Source organism: Cebus imitator, unplaced genomic scaffold (genome assembly GCF_001604975.1).
Source record: "Cebus imitator isolate Cc_AM_T3 unplaced genomic scaffold, Cebus_imitator-1.0 Scaffold94, whole genome shotgun sequence".
Classification (NCBI taxonomy): Eukaryota; Metazoa; Chordata; class Mammalia; order Primates; family Cebidae; genus Cebus; species Cebus imitator.
Genome location: NW_016107409.1, coordinates 1,264,983 through 1,271,413, shown reverse-complemented (window position 1 = coordinate 1,271,413; position 6,431 = coordinate 1,264,983). Strand labels below are relative to the sequence as shown.

Sequence of the window (6,431 nt, the reverse complement as noted above, 5' to 3'; positions counted from 1 at the left end):
TAGAGACGGGGTTTCACCATGTTGACCAGGATGGTCTCGATCTCTTGACCTTGTGATCCACCCGCCTCGGCCTCCCAAAGTGCTGGGATTACAGGCGTGAGCCACCGCGCCCGGCCTCTCCCTATAGCTTTAGTTGAGCTTTATGTATTGTTTCTTTCATACAAAGAAGCACAAATAAAGGGAGTTATTGATCTTGGAAGACTACAGCTCAGTAACTGATGGGAACATGCAGAGGCAGGTGAAAACACACAGCAGAATAATATAAGAATGTTTTCTGATGCATAATATGAGCAAATACAGTTCTAATCACTCTCTCTCTCTCTGACAAGCAAAATATATGAACCAAGCCAACCCCTGCCATCTAAAATGGTCATTTTTGAAAAAATGTCTTTATTAGTAATCATTTGTTTTCTGTAGAAATGGGAATAATAATAGCTAGCATTCATTGAGTATTTAATACGTTTGAAGCACTATTCTAAGTGATTCACATGTATTAACAATGGCCCTTATGTGGTAGGTAGAGAATATCATCTTTCATTTTACGCCAATGCACAGAGAGCATTGATGAATACACCAAGGCACAGAGAGGTTAAACAACTTGCCCAGGGTCACCCAGCTAAGAAGTGTTGGAGCCAGAATCTGAGCTTGGGCAATCTGGCTCCATTTTACACTCTTGTCTCTGTTGGCAGTTGAAACAAAGATGCACTTACATGGACACTGATTCCTTGCTACACACAAACCTGTGACCATACATCAAGACTAACATCCTATAGTTTATGGTTACGTGTAGAAACCAAATTAAATGAGGAACCCAAACATTTGATTGGAACCTATTACTGTCATCAAAACCCACTTCTACTTGTTTTCATAATTCCCAGTAGGGAGCCAGTAATTTTGAAAAGTCAAGAGTGTGAGTAATTTTGAAAAGTCAAGAGGTGAGTCCTAGTGACGACATTACTTTAGCTCCAAATCATAGCACACCTGAAGTTGGAACTATCCATCAATTTTTCTTTTTTTTTTTTTAGTTATGTGGCTAAGAAAATTCCCCTTTTAAATTAGCCGTTTGAGTTGCAACTGAGAAACTCATAACAGATACACCTCCTTCTCAAGCTACTGCCATCTCCACCCCCACAATGAGTGTCTCACGGGTGGAACCATGACCTCAGCCGGTCTATTTATTCAGAAAGAATCTCAGGGATTTTGTAGGCATGGCTAGAAAAGAAGCTGTCTTTCCATTAGACTTGAACGTGGAAAGACATGAGTCTGGAGATACTGCATCATCTAAGGCTGCTGGAGTCCGCCACATAGAGCTGGGGTAATAGCCCATCCAAGGTGAAGTGGAGTTAAGAGAAGTGGGGACACTGGACCCTGCGGGCACCATTTGAATCCTGAACCTTTTCAGTGTCTCAAGCCACACAACCTCCAGCTATCTATTCCTATCTTACAAAGACCCTAAATGTAGTGGCCTAAAACAACAAAGATTTATGATTTCTCCCAGCTTGGCAATCTGGGTGATTGCCTGGATTTACTAGTCAGCTTTACCACAGTAACAAATGACTTCCTAAATCGAAGGGGTTGTAACAACCAATGTTCCTCACTCTGCTGTTACACGTCTGCCGTCACCTATCAGTGAAGGCTCTGCTTCTGCTCCATGTGTTTTCACATTCAGGGACCAAGGCTGTAGGAGGAGCCCCCATTCAAGCAAGACCTGTCATCCCTGTGGCAGAATGAAAAGAGCAAAATACCCAATGGCTCTTTAAAACTTCAGTTCAAATATGGTGTATGTTGTGTCCTTTGATACCCCATTGACCAAAGCAAATCCCTGGCTTTGAGGACTCCCTGTAGCTGTCTGGGTGAATTAGGTTAGCACTCGAGGCCCTTTGTGAGAGGTTAAGATAAGGACATATGCACATACAGAGAAAAAGGGAGACTGAGACAAGGAGAATTTTTATATATTTCTGCATATGTGGTGTGTGTATAACATTCTTTTTTTTTTTTTTTTTTGAGACAGTCTCACTCTGTTGCCCAGGCTGGAGTGCAGTGGTGCAATCTTGGCTCACTGCAACTTCCACCTCCTGGGTTCAAGTGATTCTCCTGCCTCAGCCTCCCAAGTAGCTGGGACTATTGGTGTGTATCACCATGCCCAGTTAATTTTTGTATTTTTAGTAGAGACTGGGTTTTACCATGTTGGCCAGGTTGGCCTCAAATTCCTAACCTGAAATGATCCTCCTGCCTCAGCCTCCCAAAATGCTGGGATTACAGGTGTGAGCCATGCCCGGTCAGTGTATAACATTCTTAGGTAACTTCATTTCTGTGTGGAAGATTGAAGGTCAGTCCCAACCTGAGATCTGGAACCAGTTCTTTTCTTGTCAGGGAGAATTCAGGAAGCCACGTTCCAAAACAATAAGTCAGACTTCTGTTGAGCTGCTCTGATTTCAGGCCTTTGTTCTGCTAACTGGGGTCCAGCCTTTTGCTCCATCTGCAGAGTCCCTTGGTAAGAGGTTAAGTAGCAGAGCTGCCCATCCGCTGAGGCTGCCGCCAATTGCCACTCAGTCCTCTTGCTGTCTTCATACAGCCTTGGTCACAAGCTTCTTCTCAAGGACAACTACAGGGTACAGTCCCATCCACGAGCATCTAATTTCTACCTCTTTTCTGCCTACCAGTCAGGGGCTAAGATAATACTGATAATATAGTAATAACAGGATCTATCATTTATTGCATATGATCTCAAATTCTTATGTATCCCAGAAGTGCAGCTATTTCCAGCTGGGCACCATTCTTGATGTAGATCTCAATTCTTCTTCAAGTCCCCCAGAAGAATCCATGAACACCAAAAGTATTCATAAGCCATGTGGAATTGACTCAGGCTTCCCCAAAGGAGTGGAGTAGAGATTTATAGTGCTCCCCACAACAGAAGCAACTTTTCTCTTTTCCTTTTCTGCTGTGTTACCGTCAAGTCTTCTCCTTCTCCCCATGCCCTCCAAGCTTAGCCTTCTCAACTGCATGCTGAATGCATACTAAAGTAACAAGTAATGGAACATATAACTACATAAAGCTTAAACAATAAAGTTTATTATCTCTGGGGGTACCATTTTCAGACTTAGTTAATTAAGGGACATAACAGTATCATCAAGCACCCAACCCATGTGCTTTCTATTTTCCTTCGTGCCATCCCCAGCCTGTTGGTTTTCATCCTTAGAGTTTCCCTCATGGTCACAAGAAGGCTGCCATAGCTCCAGAAATTATGTCCACACATAACTACATCTGCCTCCCGACATCATAAAGGAAAAACTTGCACAGAAACATCTCAGAAGACTTACCTTTAAACTCCTCCACTGGGGTTGGGTTACATGCTCACATCCTAACAGTAAAAGTTATTCAGCTTAGACAGCAGAATCACTTGAATCCAGGAGGCAGAGGCAGGAAAATCACTTGAACCCAGGAGGCGGAGATTATAGTGAGCCAAGATTGTGCCATTACACTCTAGCCTGGGCAGTAGAGTGAGACTCCGTCTCAAAAAAGAAAAAAAAATTATTCAGGTTGAGTACCACAAAATGCTTGGGACCAGAAGTGTTTCAGATGTCAGATTTTTTTCCCTAATTTAAAAATATTTGCTTTATACTTACCAGTTGAGCATCCCTAATCTGAAAACCTAAAAAAACCTAAATGTTCTGATGATCATTTCCTTTGAGTACCATGTTGGCACTCAATACATTTTGGATTTTAAGGCATTTCGGATTTCAGATTTTCAGATTAGGGATGTTCAACCTGTATTGGCATTTTTAGTCTCTGGAGTTGGAAAGCAGATTCTGACAGAAGGGATGAAAGGTAATGCAAGAATGGCTGTTGGGAAGAAAACCATCAGACTCAGCCACCCTGAGTACCTTGGTGTCCTACTCACCTGTGTGCTCTGCAAATGCAATGCCCAACTATGACTAGGCCACACTCTTAAAGTCTGGGTAAGATCCATCTAATATTACTCAGGAAGGCCCTTTAGAGTCCCACCCCTGCCCCAATCCTAGCAAGGTTATCAAAGCCAGAGGTATCAAAACTCTTTCCTTAGAGGAGTTTTACTCATCTTTCTACTTTTACTGCGTCTCCACGTGAACAGCAATTCTGCAGCCTGAGCATTATCCCATTTTTCAGATAAGGAAACTGAGTAACAGAGAATTTAAGTGACTCACTAAGAGTCAGATAACTACCAAATGGTAGATTAATATCTGAACCCAGGGCTGTCTGGTTCCAACATCCTTGCCGTCAATGAAAGCAGAACGAAGACCCCAAATGAAAAAGCAAAGAAGACAGACTGGGCTTAAATTTTACCAGAAGAGTAAATATCTTCTTGGTCCTTTAATAACTGAAAACCATTACAAGATTCTACAGAGGAATATAATTTCTGTCCTTGGTTATCTGGAAAAGATAAAACAGAGCAGTGCTTTTAGTACTTGGCCGAGGACAAGGAGGCATTTTAAAGTGTCGGAATGATTGAACACAAGCCATGCTGCTGAGTTCTGGACACCCAGCCCTTTAAATGGGGCCTGGAGAGACATTTACTGAGGGCCTGGCCCCTGCTCAGAGAAAAGGGGTCCTAGGCCAAGAAGCTGGGTAAACAGATATTTTTGCCACAGTGTGGTAAGTGATATTATGGAACTATGAACAGGGCTATGAGTGTGGGGGTGGGGAAGAGGGCGGAGAGGGTAGACAGTAGAAAAACCCCTGACTGAGGTCATCCCTGTGTTCCAGGACAGTGCAGTCACTCGTTGCAAAACAGGGACCTTGAGTCATGAGGAAAGAGCTAAAATGAATTCAGTAGACACCATTAAACAAGGCAGGGGATGGGAGGTGTTTTGGAAAGATTTCCTTCTGATATGATGGTTTACAGGAAAACATTTTAGCAATTTTTTTTTTTTTTTTGAGATGAAGTTTCACTCTTGTTGCCCAGGCTGGAGTGCAATGGCATGATCTCTGCTCATCACAGTCTCTACTCCCAAGTTCAAGCAGCTCTCTTGCCTCAGCCTCCCAAGTGGTTGGGATTACAGGCAAGCACCACCATGCCTGGCTATTTTTTTTTTTTTTTTGTATTTTTAGTAGAGATGGGGTTTCTCCATGTTGGTCAGGATGGTCTTGAACTCCCAACCTCAGGTGATCTGCCCACCTTGACCTCCCAATCCCGCCTGGCCCACATTTTAGCAGTTCTGAATGTAAATTTCAGTGGTTTGTTTTTAAGCTTGGTTTATGGAGCATTTCACAGGGCTTTATGAGGGTTATTTCTTATTTCATGTAAAATAGTAAGTAATTTGCATAAATTACTCATTTAAGCTTAAATTACTCTCATTTAAGCTTAAAATAATCCTGTGAAGTTGATAGTTCTACTTTCCCGCTCAAAAAACATTTTTTTTTTCCGTCAGGGAGCAGTAACTCACACCTATAATCCCAGCACTTTGGGAGCCCGTAGAGGAAAGATCATTTGAGTCCAGGAGTTTGAACCAACTTGGGCACCATACTGAGACCCCATTTCTATAAAAAATAATAATAATAATAAGAGGCCAGGTGTGGTGTCTCATGCCTGTAATCCCAGCACTTTGGGAGGCCAAGGCAGGTGGATCACCTGAGGTCAGAAGTTCGAGATCAGCCTGACCAACATGGAGAAACCCCGTCTCTACTAAAAACACAAAAAATTAGCTGGGTGTGGTGGGGCATGCCTGTAATCCCAGCTACTCAGAAGGCTGAGGCAGGAGAATTGCTTGAACCTGGGAGGCGGAGGTTGCAGTGAGCCGAGATCGTGCCATTGCACTCCAGCCTGGGCAACAAGAGTGAAACTCTGTCTCAAAAATATATATATATATATATTTTTTTTTTAAAAAAGAAAACAACAACAACAAAATAATAATAATTAATTTGTTTTTCAAAATTTTTAATCACTTCCCCCCACACAGTGCACACTATTTGTGGTACAGCAATTGATCAGAGAGGCAAGACAACTTGCCCAGGGCCTCAGTTCTTAATTGGTAGAGTGGGAATCAGACCCTTCCTGTCATGAGGCTTCTGGAAAAGCCACTCCCAGCAAACACAAGATTTCCTGGGAAAGGTGGTTATAGCTTAGTATACTACATCCAGATAGAGAATAGGTATCCTGTGCTCACAGTAGAAAATCAACAAAAATGGTAATGAGGGTTGAATGATCATCAGTAAAAAGGACTTTTTCTAAAAATAAACGGATAATGGGCTGGGCAAGGTGGCTCATGTCTGTAAGGCCAGCACTTCGGGAGGCCGAGGTGGGTAGATCACTAGGTCAAGAGATGGAGACCATCCTGGTGGCCAACATGGTGAAACCCTGTCTCTACTAAAAATACAAAAATTAGCTGGGCGTGGTGGTACATGCCTGTAACCTCAGATACTGGGGAGGCTGAGGTGGGAGAATTGCTTGAACC

General features: G+C 42.8%; 1 long non-coding RNA gene across 1 annotated transcript in view; it reads right to left on the bottom strand.

Moving 5' to 3' along the window:
* Positions 1 to 4,329: 4,329 nt before the first annotated feature.
* Positions 4,330 to 6,431, bottom strand: part of LOC119472326 — a 14,325-nt gene continuing 12,223 nt past the window's right edge. The window contains exon 3 of the long non-coding RNA XR_005201466.1: positions 4,330 to 4,410. This is a non-coding gene — a long non-coding RNA (uncharacterized LOC119472326). The remainder of the gene's footprint in view (positions 4,411 to 6,431) is intronic.